This window comes from Cheilinus undulatus, linkage group 19 (assembly GCF_018320785.1).
Source record: "Cheilinus undulatus linkage group 19, ASM1832078v1, whole genome shotgun sequence".
Lineage (NCBI taxonomy): Eukaryota > Metazoa > Chordata > Actinopteri > Labriformes > Labridae > Cheilinus > Cheilinus undulatus.
The window spans coordinates 4,752,296-4,770,331 of NC_054883.1; the positions used below are offsets into that span (position 1 = coordinate 4,752,296).

Consider the following 18,036-nt stretch of genomic DNA (forward strand, 5'->3'; position numbering starts at 1 on the left):
ATTTTCCTGCAAAGGTTCTTGAAGATTGGAACACATGACGATGAAAAGCCAGAATCGACACAAACCTGAAACTTAACTTGTTTTAAATATGAGAAAGTTCCCCTATGTAAACAAATGTTGCATGCTGTCTGGTATATGCTTGTAGATTACACCATGCAGGCCTGTTAACTGTAATCGTTTTAATTTAAGACAAAAATAATTATTTGAAAATGGTATAGTAAAGGTTCTTTGCAGGTGACATCATGCAGCAGCAGAGAACTCCCTGTGTTGAAATGGCAGCAGGCAAGAATTTAAAAAGCCTCCATCTAAAGCCTGTGTGGGCTGTACGTTAACTTTTTTTGCCCATAGCACTGGCGCTACAGAGTTTGACAGTGTTTTAGCTCAATATGCAGTGCCCAACAAATGTATTAGACCACCTGTCATATTTGTCTCAGAGACCATCCAGCATCATGAAGCGCTTTAATGCGGACTCTTTCATTTTCAGTCAGCTCTCCACGTTTTACCATTTTGAACAGGAATGAGGGATTTCAAACTGAACTTCGGGAATGCAAGTAAATAACTATAATTTGGCATATTAATCAAGAACTAATAATGTGCTTTACTATTGTGTCATTTTTATTGTAAATCAGTAAATTTTAAAGTTCATGGATAACTAATAATTCTACTTTAGCATTAAAAATAATGAGATTTTACACATCGGTGTATTAACCATTGCAGAAACATCAAAATGATTTTGGTTATTACCATTGCTGTTAATTTAGGGCAGCTGTGGAATAAACCTTACTTTGGTTGGGGTTATGGTGGTCTAACACATTTGTTAAGCACTGTATAACATCAGCTTAAACCACTTGATACCTAGGGATGTCCCTATACCATTTTGTCCCGATATGATTCTGATATATAATCAATAACACAATTAATCTTAAATTCATTAGACGGCCAGGAGGGTACATTTATGACACTGTCACTGATTAGGTTGATGTAGAGATAAAGGGCAGTGTTTTTTCTCCTTTAATGACTGATGATTGGTTGGTGGGTGGGAGTAAAAAAAACCCACAAACAAGGTTTTATGGAGCATCTATTTCTATATGAAATATTCAAATACTCGCATATCAAATGTGTTTCTTCTCTCTCGCACTTGTGAGAGAGATGCTATGTGTGTCACAGCCCAAATAGCACACAGCAGATTTTTAACAATGTCCTCAGTTTTTAAACTCAGCACAGTGCTGTGAAACTTAGTTTTTATAATGTGTGTAAATTAACATCCAAAGACCACGTCAAAGCTGTGGGATAAAGTTACTAACAAAACTGATTGTTTTTCCAAGCAGCAGCCAGCTTGTACTGGCAAAATAACTGCAGACTCAGGGATTAAAACCCCCAAGTTTAGCCCCCTGTTTGATACAAAACAACCAACGTACAGTGAAGTAATAACACTTTATCACACGTTTTGGCCACAAAAACCAAAATATACAGGAGGAACTGGCCTATTTTTACTTTTGTAAAGCTGATCTAGAGGTACACAAACATACCACTTAATCACTGCCTGAACACCTGATCTAACACTGATCTGAAGTTGGTTTCCCATTGGATATTCAGAAGACAGTAGCTGCGCAGGTATACCTAATACAGTGATCAGTGAATCCATATGTTCCACTAAAGTTCTACATGATTTAATCACATAACCCCCCCTGGCAAAAACATCCACATGACCTATATTTGTCCCACACAGGAGTCTGTGCTTGTGTGTTTGTTTGCATGTTAAAGAGCTCCCATTCATACCTTTACTCCAGAGATTTGTGGTTTTGGCACCTGAAGATGTGGGCTGTCAAAACACAACCGCCTCCCATGTCATGCAGCAGCCGATGAACGCAAAACAAAGGCGCACGTCAAAGAGGAAATTACACAACAGATGCAGAGCTGTGATGTTATAGTGATACTACAGCTGCTGGACATAATGGTTAAAATCTTCATTTAAATTGCAATAAAGCAGTAGAGCTGAGAGCATTTTCACTCCTTTTAGACTCTTTCTTATAAGGTTAAGTACCCATAGTTAAAGGCTCCACCTCACCTAGCTGTATAATAGCAGAGAGGGCTGCTTCCCTCTGCTCTTTGCTCTGTCTCGTCCAATTACATGTTCCTCTGTCAGAGCAGCAGCACTCTTAATCAGGTAATGCCGGGGTTTAAAGGCGTCCCCCTAAACGTGCTCCACAGATTATTATCCTGCTTGCACGTCACTTAAATGGAGCACACTAACACTATTAACCTCTTCTCTGTCTTATCTCCTCTCCTCTACCCAATTTGAATCCTAATTCAGCTGCTTTTATGAAGTTTCAGGTTTGTAGACGCTGTATGTGCACTTACTGGGAGTCTGGCCCGTCACATTGTTTCAGTCTCTGGCTGATAAAGTGACATAGTTGTGTCAGCTGATCTCCTCCCCCTCCTCCCCTTCATGCTAACTATGGCACCTCCTTATCCTGAGAGTGCTTCCACTGTACAGCCTCAGGCCTCCATGGGAACTAATTCCTTACAAACTGTGACAGGCAATAAAAGATGGTGGTCCCGCACACACATGCACAACAGACACACAGTTGATGTGCAGAGGAGTCACAAGACGAGCTCCACATCATCTCTAGAAGTGTGATACAATCAGCTGTGCACAAAAATTGTTTTTTTCTTACACACACCCTCACTTTGTTACGCACACTCTCTTGTCAGGATGATTCAACTTTTACAACCCGTCTTATCAGTCTCATTATGGTGCTTACACGTTTGTGTTTGCCGTTCCTGAGGTGGCAGCTGAAGGAGCTGGCTGTTGCTATTAGAGCAACAGATGTAAGGACACCTGGCACGCTGAAGATGCATCTGCAGCAGAGCAGCCCGCTGAAATCTGCAGCTGAAGTGTGTTGTGTCATTAGTGTTTTTGGGAGGAGCTGGGTCGTATCCAGTTTCTAAACTCTGCCCACATTTTCCTGTGGTATACTGCATTATTTACTGTGTAGTTGTTCACACTTGTGCTACAGGATGTGGTAATGTGCAATTGTGATCATGCTAAGGATGTTCCTAAGCGTCTGTTTTCTCTATTTGGCTTAAATGCTCATTTAAGGCCCCTACTGGAGAAAAATTCAGGAGTATACGCAAAAGTTTTTTGTCGTATTGGCGTTTCATCCACACGGAAATGGCGTTTTGGGTGACTGTAAACGATACTTCATGTGGATGGGTCCCAGAGTGCCCAAATCCATAAACGACTACCGTTTTGTCTCTGTGTGGACGGCCAACCGCATCTTTCTTGAAACGATCACGCCACACATAGCGTAGCCGTCTTAGGACGCCTGCATGGGTCCAGCCAAAACGACAATGGCGGATTACAGGGTTGTGTTCATGCTGCAGAAGCTACTGAGCTTGTTATGGCTTTTACAGCAAAATCTGATGCTCCTTTACCACCACCGCAAAACGCACACACCGTATGTTCTTAAATCCATCATGGAGAACAACCAGAAGGGCAACTAGAATAAAGTTTGTGTCAGTTTTCTGTGATCTTCTTCTCTCTTTGGGTGCATTTTCTTGTCAGCAATACGGCGCCACGTACGGCAATATATCGTTTTTGTCTCAGGGTGGACGGGGCCTAAATTTTGTTTTACAGACTAGTCTAAAGAGGAAAAAATTCCTAGAAAACAGTCAAATTCCTCACAGGCTCATTGTGTCAGGGTGTGATGTTAGCCTACTCTCTACAGCGTGGCTAACATTACAAGCTAGCACCGACAGCCTTCGTTCCTCTCTGTAATATTCTAATTTTCTGAGACACTGAATTTTGGGGTTTCATTATCTGTAAGCCATAATCATCAACATTTCAAGAATTAAAGGCTTGAAATATTTCACTCTATAATGAGTCTATATATGGGTTTCACTTTCTGAAATGAGTGACAAAAAATACTGAACTTTTTCATGATATTCTAATTTTTTTAGATGCACCTGTATTGCATGAATCCATTCTTTTAAAGCATCTTAGAACAAGTGGCGCTGCTGCTGAAGATGGAAAAACACTCTTGAGGCATATTTAATACAGCCATGCATGTTGCACAGCAAATTTTCCACAATAGTAATGAGCACCCATCCTTACTTTAGGGAGCTTAACATCTGTATCCACCGATGCTTGCCCTGTTCCCTAGTATGGACCTGTTAGAAAATATGTGTTACTTTAATTCAGCTCTGGTTAGCAAGTATATCTAAATACTGATTTAAGAAAATATAGGTTGATACTAGGGCAGAAGAGGCTGATTTTATTCATGCTCTAATGTAAAAGATGTCAGCGGTGTGAGAGTCCTGGACCATCTTTTAGAAAGATGAACAAAATTCAGTTTGTAGGGCATGTTCAGAAACCTTCAGCTGTGCTGTGCTTTTACAGTTTAACTCCTCCCTAGAGAAACCGGGTACAACCACATTCCTGTCATGTTTGCTTTTGTGCATAACTATCTGCATAAATGGGGACTCCCAACACAACCAAGGCAGGGAATTCTTTAAGGTTTTGAACCTGCTGCTTATATAAGAAAGATCTTAGCTGTTAAAGCAGCTTTGTGATGAAACATATACACCTTTGTCACCCTGTGACTTGTAAGTCAAATCTTTGTTTGGCTCAGTGATCTGATTTTCTGGCTTACTAAACCTTGCAGTTGCTCCACTGTGGCCTCTTTTTAAATGGGCTAAAAATCAATTAATTATTGGTTAAGAAGAAAATCTTGACCAGACCGTAAAGCTTAAAGGCCAGGTGTTTTCATTATGGTGGACATCAGTAGTGGTTCTTATTGGATTGTGGGCCTTTAGTGGGCCATTCAGACGGTACCCAGTGGGAGCTCCATTGGTGTTTACCCCCTCTGTGACCTGGACATTATGGTCAGTTTCTAGCACATGAACTATCCACCCTTTGTCCTATCTGAACCTGATTAGCCGGCTCATTAGCATTGTTAGCACGGCCTGGGTGACAAAGCCTTTCACTAAGAAGGAGCCTGTTGCCAGTTCTTGGAGGGATAACAGCTACATTAGTTTTTATTGAATGTAAAACTTTGATGCAGTACTTTTTTAGGCACCCCAGCAGCATAAATAGAAGCCCTTAACAGCTAATATTATGAGTAGAAATTTCCCACAGTCTATACTGGATGTCAGTTAAAGAAATGCGAACTGTCTCGTTGAGTGTTTAAAGCTGTGTGAACTTGGAGGTGTCTGTCAACTTGTCGGTCGCTGTTTATGGCGTGTTTCTGCTCAGTTTCATTTCACAATTTTTTTTCACTTTCCTTCTTCTGGGAAAGTTTTGATTTGTCACCGGCGTTAGGTTTAATGTGAGTTTTTTTTCTCACCGGGTAATGAAACCGTCCATCATCAGTTCTGGTTTAATCGGCCGCGGTCTGTTTAAGGGGAGCTTGAACTTTTAACCCGCTGATCTCTGACCTCGTGTTAAACACCAACAGATGGTTGGACTGAGAGTGTGTTTGGTAAGTGAGATACTTTCATGATCTCCTGTCAGGTTTCACAGAAGGTGTGAGCTTGAATTTGTCTACATTTCTCTGGTTATTGTCCAACATCCTGACTCTGGAAAATGTGTTTTTATTAGCCTTTTCACACAAGAACAAAATGAAAGCATTTTAAGCAGTTATGAATGAAAAGTCGCTGGCAATTCCTCAAATAGAGTTGAGGACCCTCCCTCCCCATTCACCTGAATAAGCCTTTAAAAACACTGACATGAAGATAACAGGTTGTGATGCAGCTTCGAGGGGAAGGAGAAATGCTATAAACCAATAATAGTAATTTACTGGGTAGAGATGACGACAATGCAACGTGCTGGAGGAAAAAGACAACAATCTGTGTTTGAAACATCAGAATTATGCAGTGTTAACAAAAACCACAGATGAATCAGGATGTATGTCTGAGTCCTTTAGCTCCCCGCTGACATAAGTGGAAACTGCCACTAATGGGCTAACTTATGACATTCTGTTTGTGGTCATTTTACTTAAATAATCTTTTGACTTGACAATACTTTGTAACACGGATCTGTAAACTAATCATTTACTTCACAGTCAATCAGTGAAATCACTAAATTCAGAGGTGTGTCTTCCCCTCTGGCTTTGTTGGCTCTCTACAGTCTCACCTAATGTCCCTACCACAGCGATATATGACTGGCTTGATGTCACACAACTGTTGGCCAATCAACTCAGAGACCTGGGTGACACTGATGCAGGGAGTATACGGCATCCCTTCCCTTTGCCTGCGGCTACAGTGTTGCTCTGTGCTGTGAGTCATATTGACAGAGCTCAATTGTTCAACTTCCTGCAGTTTAACTCCCCAAAAGTTAACGAGTCACACGAGTTCCAGGTTCGCTGAAAATGCTGCCACAAGGGATTCAAGGGCATCAAAGGGAAGGCACAACAGCTAGCTTCAAGAGGAAAAACAAGTAAGAGGCAGCGATTTATAGTTCAAAAGTTATTTACCTTTGATAAACGGTGTCTCTTCTTGTCGTGTACAACAGCGTTGGTCTGGAAGGCATTTTAACGATCACATTCAGAGAGAAACTGTAACACAGCCTCCATTCTTTGCTGCTGCAGTGGATCATTTGGTTCTTCTTCGCTGCTCTAAAAATGGTAGCTCATGCATGCAGTGCTTTCTGGCAGCAAAGAAGAATTGTTTTCCAATTTATAGTGCTAACAGTTAGCATGGCCAAACGAAGCAAAATATAAAGCTAAACCAACAGTATCAGATCGGTTCTTAAACTCATGCACTCCCCTCTACCTACCAGTACCTGCATTTAGCAGTATGGGACATATTTCTGATACTGGTATCATAACTGGAACAATCCTATACACAACTTACGACAGAGAACTCTGTCCTTTACACCTGATCTGCTAATTTTTCTTTTTTACTACAGCTTAGTTAAATAGTTAGCTTCTCTCGTTATGACTTGTATTTCTGCTTCTCCTTCTTTCTCCCACTTTTTGTGCCAAAGTTTTAGTTACTCCAAGTCCTCCTATACCGACAACAGCACACCTAATAAACAGGCTCTTATGGCGAGGGTTTGTCGATTAGAGATGCGGCCTGCACCAGCGATTCCAAACCTTCATTTGTTGCCGTAGTCAGCCATTTTTTTGTATGACCTGTTTTCATCCTAATCCTGACAGGCAGATGGATTTGCCAGACTCCATCACTGTTGTGGGGCAAATCCATTTTGAAAACCTCCAATCCAATGTTTTTGCCAACCCGACCACTGTTCAGACCAATCAGTGTGATTTGAGGAGAACAAGGTGGTAGCTGTGGGCGGGGCTTAGTTGCATGTGAAGCTGTTTGCATAGCTGTTTGCACCAGAACTTGACCACATTTCTGCCTGTAATAAAAAATAAAAACAAAACTAAAACTTTTGTGATGGGAAAGATGTTTTCGCTCTTCTTCCGACCACCTTGGCATGAGTTTGCGAGGGATACGGGGAGAGGGGGTTGGTTGTTGTGTGAGGGGGTGTGTCCAGTAGTTGCTAGTGGAGCGATTAACTCGGACTTAGCCACAGCAGATTTGTCAGAACTGGACCACATTTCTCTTTAAAACAAGAGTGAAGAGTCACACTGAAAGCTTATCTCAACAGAGAAGTCATTTTTGCACATCTCCTGACCAACCTCCGTAAATAAAATCGATGCCATCGGCATCCGAGAAGAATCTAATGCAGCGGTAACCTGTCAGCTCATGAGAAGCACATATGTACGTCATTGTGTTTAGTCACTCTGATTGGCCCATCTTGAATGTCACCTTTCAAGATTTTTTTGCAAAGTCCAGCTCTTCCCAAACACTTTCAATGGGAGCTTTCCCAGATGAATATGAAATATATCTATGCAATGGATATATAAAACAGTACATCAGGTTATGTAGATCCCATTACAGGTTGTAAATGTGACATGAAACTCAACGCTCATTTCTATTTAAATGCACATCTGCTCCAAACCTAGGTTATCGGACTCATTATTTACTAGTTATCAGTATCTGTCCAGAAGAACTGATATCGGTCAACTCCTTGTGCATATGCGAAAAGGCTCAGGAGCTATCATTTATTTGCAAATGATTTTCTGGCCTCTGTCAGGTCTATATTAAAGGTTAAATGAAAACTCAATTCTGCAGTCCTGGCAGGGATATGTGTTTTTGTTCAGGCTGTCACTACGTGTCATTCAACACTTCTCATTCAAGCTGAATCCCACCTCCAAGGAAAGAAATGTCTGAAGTATTCCAGTCTTTTCCTGTGGAGCTCTTCTGCTCCATTGTGTCATGATGCATGATTTGCAAACTCGCGTGCAGACATATGCACACGCACAATTGTGGTGTGACTTGCCACTGGTCTTGGATCACACCACTAATGTCATCAGCGGGTCCACACCCCTGATTTCACTGGAAGCATTCACATGGCTCAGCTGGTCAAATAATTTGGGGGGGGGGGGTGTCAGGAAGTATTGCCCATGCTAACCCACATGGCTTTTTGAGCTCTCTTAAGTGTTTGAATTGATGATACTGCAGGGTCCTGAGTGTGAGTGGTTGATAGAAGTGATTGATGTTTCTGTGACTGATGTCACTTGATGTTCTAGTATCACTCATAAAATGGTATTTTTTATTTTTTATTATTCCTCTACAGCAGGGCTATTCAATTAGTTTGGAATAGTGGACCACTTCCTGAAAAAACATCCACATGAAGGGCCTGAGAGATATTTCATGACGCTGTGAACAAGTATTCGCTCACTAAATGTTTCAGAACATTAGAACTTACCTGGCCCTATGGGAAAAAAGTCATTGCTGCCTAAAACTAATAGCTGATTCCTCCATTTTTGGTGGCAACAACTGCAAGCAAGTGTTTGTGATAACACAGTCTTTCACATCACTGTGGAGGAATTTCTACCTACTCCTCTTTGCAGAGTTGTTTTAATACAGATGTGCTCTTGCACTGCAAAATGGTGACAAAAATACAGAGGCTTTCTGAGTATAACACTCAAACACTTTTGATACAGTGTAAATTTGAGACAACAGTGTTTTGTGTCCCATTCTTACCAAAACTCACTAAATCCTGTTGAGAAACTGTACCCATCTGTTGTGCTGTATAGCCTAACTCCCTGGCTGGTACAACTAGTGAGTCCTTCTTAAAGGAGCAATGCTAACCGAAATCACTGGAGGCTAATGCTACTACTACTGCTATGTACCTCATACAACTCAGCTTCAAAAATACTAGAATATCTGTTTAACAGAAAACGCTGGATATGGTGAGTGTGCATTTTCGCGTCACTTCCAGCACAAACCTGGAAGTACCTTTTTCAGAGCATATCTTCCTCACAACAAGAAATTTATTTAAAGCCAAACTTTGGTTTTCTGTTTAGTAAATCCACCTTATGATGTGACATTTTGATTAAACAAAGTCAATTAAGGAGGCTGTGGAGGCTTAGGAAATATCTGGGATACTGTTAGACCTCAGTCAAAAATATAAAGTATAGGAATGGTCAGTTTTTAAATTTAAATGTAGATAATTAGGGGCAGAAATTCGATCTTATATTATCTTTAAAGGGCCACTAGAAATGACCTTGGTGGCCTCATCTGGTCCCCGGGCCACCAATTGAATAGCGTGGCAACACTAGTTCATTTTTGGGGTATTGTATAGCCGATTTAATTCTTTGACAGGAAATAGATAAAAGCAGCATCTCTAAACCTACTTTAAGATAAGAACGGTAGTCACAGGGTCACTTCCATTAGTTAGAAGGGATAAAAAATACTTCATAATGCAATTTAAAACTTAACAAAAAATGCAGTGGTGTAAATTAAGGATGCAAGTTGTTACCATGATATCAATATCAGCAGATATGAGCTTAAAAGGTTACTTACCTGGATCAGCTGAAGGCTGATAAATTGACTGTTAATATCAGCCTGTATTTGGGGATTTTAGGCAGAAACTCCTGACCCACATCAACTCGTCTTTCTTTTTGTTAATGATCAGATCCTTAAAATTTAAAGTGTTTAAGGACTGAAGTTTTCCATCTGATATATATATTTAAATATGGGTATTGTCTAAAATGAGTCTGTCACTCTCAGCATGTAGGATGCAAAAATCCAATATTGTTTATTGATATTCATCCCTTGTGTGAACGGTCAACCTGTAATCTATGCTGCTTATCCACTGCAGGGCCAAAGAGGGCTGATGCAAACCCTAGCTGCCACTGGACGAGATGCTGAGTACAGTATTGCTTGTCAGTAACAGGACATACAGAGACAAGGAAACATGCTCACATCACACATACGGGCAATTTAGACTCACCAATTAACCTACCAGGCATGTACTTTGTCCGTGGTAGGAAGCAAGTACCCCAAGAAGCCCACACGTCCAGGGAGAACATGCAAGTCCACACAGAAAGGCCCCTGACTGATGGGGGGTTCGTACCAGGAACTTTCTTGCTGTGAGGTGACAGGGCTAACCACGGCATCACCAGGCAGTTTAGTTAATAACATAAAATATGTTTGGCACGACTCTTTGTTTGAGTAAAAGATTATTGCTGTAAGATTCTTTATTTATTTATTTTTAAAGAAGCATTGTTTTAATAGTAATTACATGATAAAAAATTAGAGTCTTAAAGAAAGATAATACAGATATTTTGATTTCATTGTCAGAAAATTAAAATAAAGTTTTATTTTTATACATTAATAGACTTAAATTGCATGTATTTATACATATTAGAGAATAGAAAATTGGGATAAACTTGTTTTATGACCCCATGCATTGTGTGTTGTCACATTCTGATTGGATACAACAAGTCAGATCTAGTGCAAAGCGATAGGATACAATGTGAGATGTGGCCAAGTGAAAGAAAAAATATATCAGTGTAGAAATTCTTTGATAACTGACATGAAAATCATATGATGTGTTTGGAACTGGTGATATCAATAATCTGGTAAACCTTTCCAAAACGTTCCCGTGGTATATGCTTTTACAGCCAGGGGTTTAAATATCACATTTTACTGGCATGTATGCACAAGCAGAGTGGACGTCTCTACAGCTGTTTCAATCAATCCTGAAAAGCTTCTAGTCTTAATACAAACTAAAAGAAAACAATGAGGAAGTTTGTCACTGGAGTACGATGAGTTATTTATAGTTGCATCATCGTTTCCACACTTCACTAGTAAACAGTCATAGCAGGACTGATGAGCAAATGAAATTTTATCTCTTTTTCCCTCTCCCTCTGTATCTAATGGTGCATGTCCCTGGTGTGGGGCCAAAACCTCCTGTCTCCATTTTTTATTATATATATATTTTTTCTGTATAAATCAGTGCTACTGGTCATCCTTTACATCTGTAAGTAGGCTTAAATTAACCTTGTTAACAAGACGGATTCGCCCGTTTGCGTGTTTCTTACTGGCAAATCCATCTTGCAAAGCTTACGTCTGAATCTGGTTAGAAAGTGACAGGACCAATCAGCGTCGTGGGGCAGCACTTTCAGGCACGGTGGAGTCCTGACATATGCAAGCAGCGACAAGAGTCTGGTGCAATTATGGCTGAAGAGTTTAGCATGAATGCTGTTAAAGTGCCAGTTTTATCAAAACTTGACGACATTTCTTTGTTAAAAGAAGAACAAAGAACAGCAGTGAGTTGTTTTCTTTTCTAAAATGACAAAAGTCGTGTACTGTCATGTCTACAGTCGCCATGGTTCACGTTACACAGTTCTCTATGGAGTTTACTCCTCGGTAGCGGCTACTTCACGTGTTTTGTCGCTCTGATTGGCCGGTAGAGATGTGACAGACAGAACGTTCATCCAATCACCCTCCAAGTTTTTTTCAAAGGTTCTGCTCTTTCCCAAACGCCGTCTAAGGAAGGTTTTCCAGATGGATGTGTGAAACAAATCCATCTGGCATGTCAGGTTAGGTTTAAATAATTGAATTTGCAAAATGAGTAAAAATAATTGCAATTATATATTTTTTAAAATCGTTCCAACCTGTTTACCTCCGCCAAGGAGGTGATGTGATCAGGTGGGTTTGTTCGTTTGTTCATTTGTTAGCAGCGTAACTCAAAAAGTCATGGACGGATTTTCATGAAATTTTCAGGAGATGTCAGAAATGACATGAGGAAGAATTGATTAGATTTTGGGACTGGATCCGGATCACTGTCTGGATCCAGGAATTTTTTAAAGGATTCTGTACTATTGGGAGATAGGACTAATGGCGGAGGTCTGCGCTGTTACCACTTTACACCAGGAGATGGCGGACATAAGTAACTTCAATCCCAGCAGCATTTTTTTGGTGTGTTTCTCTTCGAAGTTTTAAAGTTTATAGAGTTTGAAAGACGCACGCCGGGTGGAGGAGACGAGTCGGAGCGTAACAGAGTGAAAGACAGCGAATTGTAGCAAGAATACTCACAATGCTGGGAGGAATGGAGGAATATTCACCCTCTGCCATGACCTTTAGTCGTCTGGTGAGACCATGGGTGAGACTGTCAGTGCATCTGTTGGCACCGGCAGGCAAAGCTTTTGCCATGGAAGTCCACACGTAGTGAAGCCAATGCTTTGCCTCACCGTTTTCAAGGATTCTTTACTATTGGGAGATAGGGCTAATGGCGGAGGTCTGCGCTCTCTGAGTGCTTTTCTAGTTAAATGTATTTACTGTTGTTCTGGTTAAACTATAGAATGATTTATAGCTTGTGTTGGTTGAAAATACATGAGATGCGAAAAGGGTGCCTTATGTTGCTGCTGCAGCATGGCCTATGATTATTAAGCCAAAACTCTAGAGCCTGTGTTGTGGGAGTAAATGAGTCTTATGACATCATTAACAGGAGTTCTATGGTTACTTTTATAGCATCGCCACAGACAGGCAGTGATGCTGCTGCTGGAAAGAGACACACACTTAAAGCATTTATTATAAACACGTGCACGTTACACAGCCCCATCGTCATGGTGGTAATCAAACTGTGACCACTTTTAAATACCCCAGGATCCAAAATTACAGGATTACTGCCCATTCCTGAGATGTTGCATCACAAATTAACTGAATAATATCGAACACCCCTTTAAAAGTAACATCTAGTACAATGATACTCAACATGTGGCTCATTTGTGATGATTTGTGGCTTTTTTGTGTTTTAATTTGAAACATTGTTCCCCCGGAAAACATTTAAAAGGAAACTTTTACCTCTGAAGTTATCCATTCCAAGTCACATTAATCAGTTTGTTTCCAACACATCAGGCTTTAACTGTCAAATTAAATGTCAACCTTTGTTTTTTGTCTGCATATTTCCATTGCCGTTGGTTGCAATTTTTTGCTGCTTTAATTGCAGTGTTACTGCTTTTAGTCCACTTCTTTAGTACACTTCTATCCTGCTTTTTACAATTTTTTTTGCCTTTTTTGCCACTTTTCACCTATTTAAGCTGCCTCTTGCCCATTTTTCCCACCTTTTCTGATTTTTGCCCATTTTACTCACTTTTCACTCATTTTTTGCAACAATTTTGCCACTTTTAACTCATTACTTGGTCACTTCCCACCACTGTTGATTTCGTCGACTAGAACTCTGACCAAAAATGTTGACAGCCTTTTTTTCCATGACAAAAACTAGACTAAGACTAACAAAAATAGATCTGTGATCACTAAAACTGACAAAAAGTGAGTTTAGCTTTCATCAAGATGGCTAAAACTAGACTAAAATGTATTGTAGTTTTCGTCAGACATTCAAAATCTGTGATATTTCTCCACTGTGGGTAAATCTGTCAAAAAAACAGTGCATCTGTAGCTATTCTGCCTCTCAGCTGTAGAAAGCAGGGACCCCAGGTTAGACATGGTGCCGAGAACACACTACCATGATGTAGTACCAGATTTAAGCAAGAAAATAAATGTTTGGACTAAAAGTAAAGACTGAAATGTGAGGACTTTTTATGGACTAAAACTAGACTAAAACTTAAAGGATAAAATTACTAAAATGTGACTAAAACTTACATGCATTTCATTTAATGACTCAAACTAAGGCTAATATTAGAACTAGCTGCCAAAATTAACACTGCTTCCCACCCATTTTTGCCACTTTCCTCACAGTGTTTGCTGCTTTTTGACCATTTTTGCCACCTTTAACTTACTTTAATTGCCACTTTTCACCACTTAGATTGCAACTCTTGCAAATGTATTTTTCAACAATTTGACTGTTTGGCTGAGCAGAGTTGTGTAACACTGATCGAGTAATGATGTATTTATTCACTTTAATATTTCAGTTCCAGTTTGACTCTTTATTACGCTTTAGCATCTGTCTGAGGTGCTCCATCATTAGCTGTCCCCTTCTTTCATCCTGCTGCCAGCTTTTTCTCTAGCCAAGTCACTTTTTTGCATATCATCCTGATTCAGGTCTAAACAGCCTCACTGTTAGAATGACACCAGAATATGTTAAGAGAATAATTTTTTCTTAAAGTAAATGAAGTGTACTCAGCAGCACTGATCTGGTAATATATTACACAATTCAGGGCAATGATACAGTGTGTTGATGTTTTGACATTCTTCCGCCCCTATTTTCAAACAAAGAAACGACTCATCTGGTTATGTCAGTGTTGTTGATCCAGTGAAAGTGATTTTAGAAATGATTGCTGCTGAAACCATCCAATAAGAGTGTTTTCACACTCCGCCTAATTCTGTCACTCAGTTTGCAGATCAAGGGCCGCGCTGAGAATGAGCATGTGACAGCATTAGCGCTCAGAGGAAATTCCTCCAGAGGATGAGAACTAGGAGCCACGCAGGAAAGGGAAAAGGAAAAGAGGAAGGTGGAGTTGAGAAATCCAGAGTTTTGAAATTTGATTACAAGGGTCAGATTAAGTGATGCTTTGGTTGTTGTTGCTTAATTTTTTAGTCTTTTAAAGTTTCAGAAATAGAGCATTCATCACCACGATCAGAGATTTCAGCTGTTTCAGTGTGGCTGCTGCACTTCACACTTCTAAATATCACCTTTCCAAAAGGCTTCTCGCTATGGACTTGTGCAGGGTTCAAAAGGGGAATCGGTTTACTCTCCGGTTATGTCAGCACATGACATCACGTGAGTGCATTCCTCAGCTGGCTCACTTGGCAGGTATTTGAGGAGAAATCACCCGGGCCAAGAGGGGGCCGCCTGGCTGCACCCTTCAGCAGCCTACATGTAGTACAAGAGCCTTTCTTTTTTCAGTGTAGCCAAATAGCCCAGCAGAGTCCCCTTTTTTCACGTACAAGTTGCATTTTCTAATTATCCAAAAGGGAATATGGTTTAAAATTGAAACTTTTCTCCTGTCTAATTAAAAAGGCACACTGTGTTCTATGCTGTAATAGGCTTCCAGGTCCCACAGGAGATAGAAAGACCCTGTGGACACAAAACTTTCAGCTCATTGCTAACTTTCTGAAAACAGTTAGCAATAGATTAGATGTGTTGTAATGAGTTTGGGGCACATTAGCAGTTAACTGAATGATTGTGGCTGGAGCTTGTGGGAAAAAGTCTAAACAACTTTAGTTTCAATGCAGTTGTATGAATATCATGTGGACTTTTTACTGCATGAACTTTAAGAAAATCTTTAGATGAAAAGCAAGCAGCTTGAGGCTACATCCATTTTTGCTCTTTAGCTATAACACCTGAGCAAACTTTCCTCCATCCCTCAAGGTTTTATCCTCTCTCTTTCCTCAGTCAGGGGTCTGTCTGAGAAAAATGGTAGCTGTAACAGTTTGAATGTCTTCACTCGATTGAACAGACTATAAAAAATGTATTCTCCATGCAAAACATTGCAGAGTACATCATGGCGAGACCCTAAAACATCTCTTCATTATGCACTGTTGTGCCTGTTGTAATAAGAGTGCTGATTCACAATGTGTACTGTACATCCACATTCTGCTGTTTTCTTCCAGCAGGGAGGCGTGGATGATGATTAAAGGTTTCCTAACGTTACCGTCTTGCAGCAATGGCCTGAGGGACTCTCTGGACTGAAATCAAGGTGAGAGGCTAAGACACAGATAAGTCACTTTGCTTAAACAACTGTAATGTGGAATATGGAAAATAGGGAATCAAGTTCAAACTTAAAATAATCCCTTTTACACAGGTTTCTTGCAGATAATTGAGAAGTCTGAAAAAGTCTTGAATAGGACACAAATATAAGGCCATAAAAAGTCTGATTTTTACTTGTGAGGTCTTAAATTTTGGACAGCACTTTGATTAAGACGTTTTTTCAGTCCTTGATTTCCAGCCAGCATTATTTGAACCAGATACACTATATTGCCAAAAGTATTCACTCACCAGTATAAATAATTGAAATCAGGTGTTCCAATCACTTCCATGGCCACAGGTGTATAAAATCAAGCACCTAGACATACAGGCTGTTTTTACAAACATTTGTGAAAGAATGGGTCACTCTCAGGAGCTCAGTGAATTCCAGCGTGGTGCTGTGATAGGATGCCACCTGTGCAACAAGTCCAGTGATGAAATTTCCTGGCTCCTAAATATTCCACAGTCAACTGTCAGTGGTATTATAACAAAGTGGAAGCCATTGGGAACAACAGCAACTCAGCCACCAAGTGGTAGGCCACGTAAAATGACGGAGCGGGGTCAGCGGATGGTAAGGCGCATAGTAGGCTGAGGTCGCCAACTTTCAGAGTCAATGGCTACAGACCTCCAAACTTCATGTGGCCTTCAGATTAGCTCAAGAACAGTGGTAGAGAGCTTCATGGAATGGGTTTCCATGGCCGAGCAGCTGCATCCAAGCCACACATCTCTAAGTGCAAAGCATTGGATGCAGTGGTGCAAAGCACGCCATCACTGGACTCTAGAGCAGTGGAGACGTGTTCTCTGAAGTGACGAATCGCGCTTCTACATCTGGCAATCTGATGGACGAGTCTGGGTTTGGCGGTTGCCAGGAGAATGGTACTCGTCTGACTGCATTGTGCCAAGTGTAAAGTTTGGTGGAGGGGGGATTATGGTGTGGGCTTGTTTTCAGGAGCTGGGCTTGGCCCCTTAGTTCCAGTCAAAGGAACTCTGAATGCTTCAGCATACCAAGAGATTTTGGACAATTCCATGCTCCCAACTTTGTGGGAACAGTTTGGGGATGGCCCCTTCCTGTTCCAACATGACTGTGCACCAGTGCACAAAGCAAGGTCCATAAAGACATGGATGAGAGAGTTTGGTGTGGATCAACTTGACTGGCCTGCACAGAGTCCTGACCTCAACCTGATAGAACACCTGTGGGATGAATTAGAGCGGAGCTTAGAGCAAGGCTTTCTTGTCCAACATCAGTGTGTGACCTCACAAATGTGCTTCTGGAAGAATGGTCAGAAATTCCCATGAACACACTCCTAAACCTTGTGGAAAGCCTTCCCAGAAGAGTTGAAGCTGTTATATCTGTAAAGGGTGGACGGACATCATATTAAACCCTATGGATTGAGAATTGGATGTCACATAAATTCAGATGTGAGTCAAGGCAGGTGAGCGAATACTTTTGGCAATATAATGTGTTGTATGAAAACAATGTTTGCACTGAGTTTATCCAGATATAGTAGGTTAAAGAATAGCTTGTCTCATGAAACCTTCATTCCATGGGTGTTGTTTTGTTTCTTCAAAGGTCAGAGCTCAGATGTTTTTGGCTAGAAAGTGTCTCTGTTGAAAGTCACTGCTGGACTAACGTTAAAATGTACCAAGCCTTCCATCCCTCTTTTGGAGTCAGCTGTGTTCACACATGGACCGCTGAAAATTTCTGTAAAACTCCAGGAGTTCGGCCTCAAGGAAGTGTTTCCTGTCATTCAAGGGACGAGGTGGGAGAGAGATAGAGCAGGAAAAATTCTGTCACATCTGGATAAGGTAGTTGCTTAGCCTGTAAGGACCTCGGCTGGAAACTGGAAGGTTGCGAGTTCTACTCTGGAAATTTTTCTAATAGTTAAAAATTTGCAAGTTCACTCCCTGAGTTTTGCAAATGTAATTTGAATAAGGCACCAAACCATTTCACTTAAATCTAGCTTCTCCTTCTCCATCCCTTCTTTAGTTTTTGTTCAAAGGATCCTGTTTGTGCATATGCATTCATA

At 40.7% G+C, this 18,036-nt stretch overlaps 1 protein-coding gene across 4 annotated transcripts in view; it reads left to right on the plus strand.

Moving 5' to 3' along the window:
- Nucleotides 1–18,036, plus strand: part of ncoa2 (nuclear receptor coactivator 2) — a 112,817-nt gene that overhangs the window by 15,074 nt on the left and 79,707 nt on the right. For 2 of the 4 annotated variants that reach the window (XM_041813884.1, XM_041813887.1), the window contains exon 2: nucleotides 15,877–15,962. The exons of 1 other annotated variant lie outside the window; for it this stretch is intronic. The gene's annotated coding sequence lies outside the window, so the exon portion shown is untranslated. The remainder of the gene's footprint in view (nucleotides 1–15,876; nucleotides 15,963–18,036) is intronic. One more of the 4 variants, XM_041813885.1, reaches the window with a different exon arrangement.